We start from the raw sequence: 10630 nt of genomic DNA on the forward strand, positions 1-10630 counted from the left end.
CTTATCAATTTCAACCCTAAAAACCAAACAATGCACATACAGATTATTTTCCTAAAAGTTAGACTAATCCTGCAAATTTTCCTTTAGAAAAATTTCGAATCAAATAGATCCTCAACTTGTCTTGGGAAAATAGATCCCTAGTTAGCCGCAAAAATATTTAAAAAATATCCTTAGTTGCCTATGAGGCTCTGATATTCAAGAAAATCAGTAGTTGCTACGAGTACATCATTTACACAGCTAGTCCAGCAGGCCGGGTAAAAAAGGAGACAAAACAATTATTCGCAAAAAAAAACAATCGAAGTAACTCGAACTTAAGTTCGGAAAATTCATGTGATACGGCTGCATGTGCCACTGCACCTAGCAACTTGATGATAACAAAAGGCGTTTCCTTTGTTCTTCATCGTAGGTGCAGGTGCAAATGCAGCCATATCACGCCATTCTTCTTCACCTATTATCGATCCAAGCTGAAGCTGGCCGAGCTACTTGCATAAAGACACCTTGAGCTTCTGGTGTAGCCAAAAGCAACAAGAGAGGGAGAATGTGTGACGAGTGATGTGTACCTAGGATGCTGTGATAGAGTTGCATATGCCACTGCACCTACAGGAAGAGCGAGAGGGTCAAGGAGAACGTTGCATGCATCGCCAAGTTCCCAGCCTTCGACCTTTCTTCCTCCTCTCTAGGTGCAGGTGCAAATGCAGCTCTATCACATAACCCTTGCTGTGCACTTTGCTGGCTCTCTCTCGCTTCCTTGCCTGACATGCAGCAAGTATGCTCTCACATCCACGTCTTATATAGCTGCTGTCCAGTGATAAACCAAGTGTGGTCAATAATGGATGGAGCTTGGGTGGGACTTTAGGAGTGCTCGGCGTTTGACTAGTTCATGGCGCGCCTTTCGCACGTGGCCCCGTCGCCTGGCTTCACATGCGGCTTGCACGGACGGGCAATGGCGCGGCGACACGTGCCGGCTCACACGTGGCAAGCACGTGCGGCGCACGAGGGCCCTCAACAGTGGGGCGACAACGCCATGCATGGAAGAAGAGCATATTTGGTGCCTGGATTTTGTCCTCCCGGCCTGCCTCCCGATCCTTATCGAAAGAATCCTCGAAAGATATGTGCTTTCATGTTTTGTATTTCCTATAAGAAAAAACCCATAAAAGGTCACATGGGCGTGCAGTAACGATAGCAATTGCGTTTTGTGCAATGCACATTCTACAAACCACGTGTTGGTCACTCCCCCGTTTTTAAATTTTGTCCGAATTGATAAAAAATATATATTAACATCTACAATACCAAATCGATATTATTGGAATAACAATTGAGTATATTTTCACACCATCTATATAGTTATTATTGTAGATGTCTATATTGTTTTTTATAACTAGGTCAAACTTTATAAGGTTTCACTTAGGACAAAGCTAATCAGAAAATTAGCTTTTTCAAGATTAACTAGATCAAATGGATGCCCCCTTTTCTTTGAAAGAACCCTCCAGTTTATTCATAATCAGTCATAACAGTACAAAGAACACCAAAGCCTCTGTTGAAAAAAGCAGTGCCTAGGAGGCGCTTAGGCACGCCTAGGCGCTAGGCAATGGCCAATCGCCCCGCGTAGGGCATAAATGGAGGTCGAGGCAGGGCAAGCAAGGAATTGCCTACCCTAGCAAGAAAACATGCCACGTACTGCACTGATATGCCAAACGGGTTATATTTCAATGGCAGTAGACGGTAATTAACTTATTTATATGCCCTAAACTAATATCGACACCCATATAATAATCACAAATACACTATGAGTAAAAACTATATTACTGCCTAGGTTGCGCCTAGGGCGCTTAGGCGCCGCCTAGGCACTAGGCGAAGGCCAACCGCCTCGCTTACGCCTACCGCTTTTTCCAACCTTCCAAAGGTAACAAAAATTATAATCATGTCTATGGGTCACCTAGCGACAGGGGCAAATCTACTATACAGGCTTTAACAGGCTTGAGCCTGCCCCCCAACCGAATCAAATAGGCCTTTACTGCTCATGATACAGGGCCCAGCCCATCAAATTGGCTGCTTTTTGGCCCATCTCAGTGCCTCCTCGCTTGTTCAAGCCTGCCCTACGATTACGTTCTAGATTCGCTGCTGCCTAGCGATGACTAAAGGCATTGAAGCGAGCTGAAGATGCACCACCGTCATCGCCCCTCCCTAACCGGAGCCGGACAAACCTTTTTTTTAGGCAAGGGCAAACCTTCTTGCAATAGATAGTCAGGAAGTCGTCGTGCTAAAGCCCAGAAAACCATCACATCAAAGCAGCAACATCGCCCATAAAGAGAGTCGTAGTAGATTTTCATGAGAGCACAAGCTAATACTTGTTATGCAAAATAAAAAAGGAAAGATAAACGAGTACCCCAAATAGCAACTTCTTTTGGAGAGCTGCTATTTGGCTCCCGAGCTCATCTGCTCCCGCCATGAATAGTAGAAAAGGAGGTAATATCACCGGAAGTCACAGAACTTGCGCTCGATGTTCAATTTGGTCATAAAACTTTAAAACTATGGATTTGTGGTCATTCAACTTGCGTTTTCGTGCAAATACGATCACTTCGCTCGTATTTAGACGTATCCCGCGCTTATGTAGCACGACAGCGTGGCTATGGCCCACTGTCAGTGACTAAAACTGCCCGTGCGATGTTTTTTTGTGCATAAGCACCGCTAATTCTATATTTAATTAAAAATAGAGAAATGAGAATAAAAAGTGGGCGTGGGCGATTCAAAATCCAGACCTCATATACAACGAGCGCACTACACTACAAAAAAAATACACTCCCGTGATGATACGTGTTTGTCATAGTAGGTCGCGTTTTTTGTCATGCATGTACATCCATGACAAATTTATGACAGAATCAAGATAGTCATACCTGTGCTGTCGTAGAAGTGTTCCATGACATTACCAAAATTATCATCACGGAAGTGTCCACTTCCATGACGATAAATCACGCGTCACAGAAGTGCTTTCGTCAAGGGTGACCGACACGTGGCATCCACCATAACGGAATGCCGTTAAGCCATCGGGTCGGGTTTTGGATCCGATAACCCGTTAACAGCCCCGACCAATGGGGATTTTCCACGTGTAAAATCATCATTGGCTGGAGGAAACACGTGTTGGCTCATCGTTGGGACAGATATCATCCACTCATTGGACAGAAGGCGCCTATGATACGTCGGCACGTGGCACGGCCCAATAGAGGCCCATTCCTGTGAAAAGGCCAGCCCGTTTGACTTGGTCAAAAGCTGGCGGGCCGGCCCATGGAAAGCCTGTTAACGGCCTGTTCGCATATAGCCCATTTACAGCCCGCTAACCCAAGGCCCGTTACGCCCTATCCGAATTAGGCCCAATAGCGTCATCTGGGCCATCCAATATGATTCCAGCTCGTTTTCACTTCTGGCCCATGTATGGCCCATGACGTCTTTCGGCCCATATGAGGCCCTATGTAACTCTTGGCCTATTAACGGCCCGTGGTGAAACTGGCCCGTAATGAACAGTGTATCACTTTACACCCATTAACGGCCCGTGGTGAAACTGGCCCGTAATGAACATTGTATCACTTTATACCCATTAACGGCCCGTTATTCCGTTGGGCCGTTTCCAGCCCATGTTATCTTTCGGCCTTCTCAGAGCCCATTTATTCTTGGGCTCATTTCCAGCATTCGTTTACTTACGGCCCGTTACTGTAATTTTCTGCTTGTGGGTCAAATTCAGCCCGTGGTTACAGTCGGCCTGTTTGTGGTCCGTTAATACATTGGGCCGTTTTCATAGCGTCATCAAATACGGTCTATTAACGATGGCCCGTTATGGTCGGCCCATGAACAGACGATTCCAACTCTAGCCCGTTTACGGCCATAATGCGGTCTGTTTGGCCCATGTTTGGCCAATCGATCATACGGCCCGTATAAGGCCCATTGATGATATGACCCACAGAAGGCCCATTGTTTCTACGGCCCGTAGAAGGCCCACTGTTTCTACGGCCAGTAGGAGGCCCAATGTCACTACAGTAAATATCAGCCCATGGTTATTGTGGCCTAGTTTTAAAAAATAGGTTATTGCAGCCACTAGCTAACCGCGGAAAAAGAACTGCAATGACTACAAGCAAACAAATAAACAAGACAACAAGGAAATAAATAAGCAAGCAACTAACGCTAGGCTATCACGGCTATTACACATATTACATCCACTGGGCATCAAAGTTCGCCACCAGTGCAAATATAGGGAACAAAGCAGCATATCATATACACTGGTTGTCAAAGTTGGCGACCAGCGCAAATAAACGCCGCAGCAAAACAAATCCAGAACTGAAACCACTTTAGAAGATCTCAAGAAACAATATCCTGGGTACCCATAATGCTGGCAAGATGCTTAGCAAGCTTATTAACTTTCTCTTGTTTGGCGCTTAAATCCTCCAGCGCTTGCTGTTGCACCGGAAAATATGCATCTGAATTCTGCAGGGACTTCCTCAGTCCTTCAGCTTCCTGTCGCAGCACATCTGATCGATGTCTTTCAAATTGAAGTTGAGACTCAAGAAGACGAACTGATTCAGGCAGCGAGTTCGAAGAGCTTGTGCCAGCAGTAGTGGCCAGTAACTCGAACACTACATCAAGACAGGACTTTTGGGTTCCCTCACTGTCGTCAAGATAGTTTTTATCAGCTTTCTTGGAGACCAACAGGGATGTCTCACTATCTTGAACCTTATCTGCATTACTTCCTTTACCATTGGATAACGCGGTACTGTTCTCCAATATTTTGTCCGCATTCTAAAAGAGAAACAAGAAAACACATCACATGTTTACCATGTTGTATATGAAACTCATTTTGGTAAATGAGTTCAGTAGTAAAGTGGACAGGATAACAACATGAAACAAACATATATCTATGTACCATGGTCACTTTATGGTCTATATCATTCTAGTTTTTGTTGCCAAATCAAGATAGAGACACAGTTCAAATAATATTTGTTCAAGACAAAGCAGAATAGACATAATATAAGTGTGGGTAACTATAGAGCAATAACAACACTTGTAATGTGCATGACATGAGAACATAACTGTTTATTCAATTGAAACTGAAATCAACATAGAGCAGGTTACAACAGCAAACCAGTTAAAGAAACAGGTTTAAAACATACCTGTTGCGCCATTGGAGTTTCAATTCCATCCTTCAAAATTGAAAATAGTTGGTATGAGTAAATACAGTAATGCAAGAGCAAAGGAGTATGAACCATAGCTACAGAACCTGACCTGAGAACAAATCTTCTTCTCCTTTAAGCGTTGAGTTGGGATTCGGAGTGGTGGTCCTCGTGCTTTGGGCACTCCAGTTCCCTTACTAACTGCTCGTGTTTGGGTGCTCTATGGTGGAGACGGTTCTTTGTCAACTGGAACTGGGTTACTATCTGCCGGGGTTGGGGTTAGAAGGGGTGTAGCTGGTTCTCTGTCCAACTGGGTAGGGGTACAATCTGCGAGAGTCTGGGTTATGTGTGGTGGATCTGGTCCTTGGGCAAGTACAACCGTGGTTCTATCTGCATCAACTGGTAGCACTATCTTTTCTGAAGACCGTGTTGTTACTCCCTTAGATACTGCCATCATGCTCTCCAATTCAAATGGCTGATAAACAAGAAAAGTAATTGAAAGTATAGACATTGTATGATAGACAGGTGCAATGGATAGTGGGGAATAAAAGAGGGCATGAAATAATTCATATTTATGTTGTCTAACCAAACAGGATAGCATGACACAATTTCACATATATGATGGCTAACTAAACAGGATAGCATGACACAATTTCACATTATGATTGCTAACTAAAAAAGATGGAAAGACATAGTTCAAAATATGAGACTATGTAAACAGGATGACATGACATAACTATATAATGTGTTTATTAAATAGGTTGGCATGCCATAATTCACATACATTCACGGATAGAATGCCATAATTCAAAATATGATGACTGTAAACACTAAACATGATGAGATGATATAAGGGCCAATTCCATTCTTGCCCCTAGTTGGTTCCCACCCCCGGGTTTTGCCCTTACTTTTCGGGCATGCTCAGTTTTGCCCTTAGTTTTTCCCCTCCGTCAGCTCGAATGCCCTTCTGTCACAGCTCCGCTTGGTCAGCGCCGTTTGACCGTGACGGCTCGACGTTTTGGACACATTTTCCCCTGGGTTTGATACCCCCTCCCTTTTAGTCGTCTTCTAGCTCCCGCTGCACAAGAAAATAGAGAAGCGGCTGGGAAGAGAGGTGTGACATCGCGGTGTGGGGAGAGGTGGGAAGGACCATGTCGACGTCGGCCATCTCGTCGGAGAACTCGTCGCCGGTAGCCGAACAGATTTTATAGCTCATCTGCTCCCCTGCTTTTCTAGGGTTTGCTAGATTTGGGGGTTAATTTCTGGATCTTGGCCTGATTTAGGTGGATGGGGTAGGCATTGTTCAGCACAGCTCTGAGTTCTACTTGGCAGACTCGACGTACTCTGGCTTGGAGCCGCGCTCGAAGCATCATTGTCCGGGGCACCGGCTAATCCCGGCTCGTCGTGTCGCCTGGGAGGCGCAAGCACTGGACGTCATTTTTTGGGTTGCCCTCTGGATGTATGATTTCATTTGCATTGCATTTTCGTTTCCATTTTATAATTTAACTTTCAAGGAAAATTTTAATCAAATTTATTGATTCAGTTGCCAGATGAATGTGAATGGGCAGTTTGGGTTGACCCACCACCTCCAGAATGTGTTGGTCTTGCCTTTGAAGAATTGCACGGAGTGATCGAACATAGCTGGATCAAAAGTCACCACCTGGAGAAGAGAGCAATTGATCTTGCGAAGAAGAATCATGCATTGAACAAGGAGTTGAAGAAAATGAAAGAAATGATGCGCATCGGGACAATGTTGTTTGCTAGCATTTTCATTTGTTTTCTAGCAATCTCAATGGCTGTCTGTGCACAGAATGCACATTAGTTTATGATCTATGTAGCTCAAATGCACTTGCTATGTTATGAAGCTGTAATGAACATATGAAGTTGTATGAACCTAACAGTTGTTATGTTATGTTATGAAGCTTTATGGACACAACAATTTGCCAAATGCATGTATTGTGAAAAGAAAGATCAAACATGAATCTTGCTGGAACATAAGTAGCATTTGATATTCTTGAACAACCAAAAGAACATAGTTCACAACCAATCTTGCTGCAACTAGACATAGTTCACAAGCAGCATTTGATATTCTTCAACAACCAAAAGAACATAGTTCACAACCAATCTTGCTGCAACCAAAAGAACACATTACAACAAATCTAACAGTTTCAAACTTGCACAGCACATTAGTACTCATTTTCCAGATTTGGCCTTCTTGCTCCTTGTGTTGCTAGCTGGGATTGTCATCTCCCTAGCCCTGCTCCTAGTCAGTTTCACAAGGATTTGGGGAACAACTAGAGGGAGAACTTGCTCTTCACATGCAGCAACTCTTGCATCTACATTGCTGCCAGTAACTGAGCAAGGTTCTTCTTCTGGACTTGTAGAAGTGTTTAGCTTCCTCTTCTTGCTGATAGCCATTGGAGATGCTCCTCTCTCTGCTGCCTTCTTGTAGTTCTTCCTTGGTGTGCTAACAAATAGGGAATAAATAGTTGGTTAGTAACAGTACAAGAGATATTTGCAGGTAAAAGCACATAAATAAATCAAAGAGGAATAATATTACCTTTGAACTTCATCTGCAACTGTGAAAAACCAACCCCAGCTCTGTTTAGACTCAGTCTCCAAAACACCATATGCAACTGGAAAAATCCAGTTATGTGCATCAATTGCACATGCAGCAACCAACTGACCTCTGAACCTACCATTTAGTGCAGTAGCATCAACAGCAAGGTAGGGCCTACAACCAGCTAAAAATCCCTGCCAGCAAGCTTTGAAACTGACAAAAACTCTCCTAAAACACTGCTTCTCATACCTCTTTCCTCTTAGCTGGAAAGGAACCGTGTGTGTCAATTTCTACTACACTACCTGGAGAAGCCCTCTCAACCTCAGCTTTGAATGTGTACAAAAGCTGAAAACTATCCTCATATTTACCATACAAGTTGTCAATTGCCATTTGTTTGCCATAAAACACTCTCATGTATGGCAATTCTATACCATATTTTTTCTTCAAATTTGTTACCAACTCACCAGGACCAATGTTGGAGTTTTCTCTGACCCAATTTTGCACAGCATCAGCTATCCACCTCCTCTTGGCTGCTCTGAGCCTCTCACTTCTGTTCACACTTGGGCATTGGTGCTCATAAGGATTTACTTTAATCTGTAAATTGAAACAAAGGTAAACATTAAGGCAAACTGTGTGGCTCAATGAAACTGAATATGCAAACTAAATATGCAAAATACTATCAATGAGATTAGTTAGTTAGTACTGTTACTACCTGAAACAAAGTACTATTTCTCATTAAAGAGGCATGTAGCCTCCATCTACACCTTGGAAATGCACAATAAACAGTGAACCTTGATGGATCACTCTTCTCTATTTTGAACTCTACTTCATGCTGAATTGAGAATGTGGCAACTGCATTCCTGCAGTCAACAGCAGAAGGAAAAACAACTCCTTCAGCTAAACTAGGATTTTCCCTGTCATACATCATCTTAGGCCTGTCCTCATCATCATTCTCAAAATGTCCCATGTCAATGTTCTCTTGTTCCTCCTCTGAATCTGTATCTGAAAACTCACAAGGAATAAAATCCTCATCTATCTCTTCATTTGTCTTCTGCACAAGATCTGGAAACATCCTCTCATCCTCCTCATCTGGGCCTAGCACATCATCAGGCTCAGCCTCCTCAATCATAGGCTCTAAAGGACTTTAAGTGTCTTTGCAGCCAGGTTGCCTTGGTACATTTGCAGTAGGAGTTACAGGTGGATTGCAAGTACTACTAGGGGGTGCTGACCTGCTCCTAGAAGTACTTCCTGCTGCTGTAGTTGCTTTAGAGGCAGGGGGCTTTGCTGCTGTAGTTGCTACTTCTGCTCTACATCTCTGAATTACAGTAGTTTCAACATTTGCAGTTTTGGAATCAACATATGTAGCAAACATTACACCTAACTCATCATCACACTGTAGAGGATTCCAAGTTGCTTTCTCTACATCCCAGAATCTGAACTCAACTGCATCATGCATACCCCAAGGATATTTCCTATAGATTGCAGACCTAAAATCATTGAAAGAGCTTGTGCAGTCCACCACTAGAGGGAAACTGAAGCTTGCATCATGTCCCTTAGTACCACCCTTTGCTAAAAGAGTGGTCTCCATTCTAATTGTCAGAAAGAACGCACGCGATGGATCCATCCTACGATTGTGAACACAACCGAAGTCATGGACTGCACCTTTCTAATCATGGAAACAGATGAGTAAGTACTGGATCTGGAAACTTACCCTGCCGGGATCTCCTGCCTTGAATCTGTCGTGCAGCCACTCCTCATGGCATCGTCGCCGCCGCCACCACCGCCGCACGAAGAGCGTGTCTCCACCATCACCGCCGTGCGATGTAGATCCGGCGATGAGGACTTCACGACATCAAGGCCACGGTTTCTATGGGAGCCCGCGTCGCCGTCGAGTGCTAGAGTTTGGGTCGCCTTTGTCGTCGCCGATCTAGGGTTCGGGGCTAGGATAAGACAGAGGGAGGGGAAGGGGAAATGGCAACTACACTGTCTACTCTATGTGGACCCACCTGTAAGGAAGGCCCAGGGGCAACCGGTGTCCAAAACGTCGAGCCGTCACGGTCAAACGGCGCTGACCAAGCGGAGCTGTGACAGAAGGGCATTCGAGCTGACGGAGGGGAAAAACTAAGGGCAAAGCTGAGCATGCCCGAAAAGTAAGGGCAAAACCCGGGGGTGGGAACCAACTAGGGAGAAAGATGTAATTGTCCCATGATATAACTATATGATGTCTTTATTAAATGGGTTGTCATGCCATAATTCAGATAGATGATGTGTATGTACTATGTAAACATGATGGCATGATATAATTGAAATATATGATTTATATAGTAAGCAAGTAAGCAGATGGCAATCCATATATGATGTAAAAACTAAGCAATGCAAGACAACATGCATGACATGGGTAATATAACCCTGCCAAGTTTGAGCATAGACCTCAGGGGGGAAATAGGACTGGTCATCAGTCTCTGAATCCTCCTCTGAGGAGCTCTCTGTAACCAGCAAGATGTCTGCTTCAGCAAGTACCTTGTTTTCACTCCAGATACTTCCATCACCGCTTCAAATGGCTGATGCACAGGAAGAGTAGTTGAATATACAAACGTTGTCGACAAATGGAACACGTAATACCAAAAAATGATAGCATGATATAATCCACATACATGATGATTGGCTAAACAACATGGCATTGCATAATTCACATATATAATGCCTTTGCAACAAGATAGCATTGTATAATTCACATATATAATGTCTTGCAACAAGATGGCAATGCATAATTCACATATATGGTAATTAGACACTGAACAGGTGGCATTCACACAAAGCATGTCTAAACTAATCAAATGACATAGCAATGCGAGACACCATACGCACAATATGAGCAACATAACCCTGCCAAGTTAGAGCATACACCTCGGGG

Source organism: Triticum aestivum, chromosome 2D (genome assembly GCF_018294505.1).
Source record: "Triticum aestivum cultivar Chinese Spring chromosome 2D, IWGSC CS RefSeq v2.1, whole genome shotgun sequence".
NCBI lineage: Eukaryota > Viridiplantae > Streptophyta > Magnoliopsida > Poales > Poaceae > Triticum > Triticum aestivum.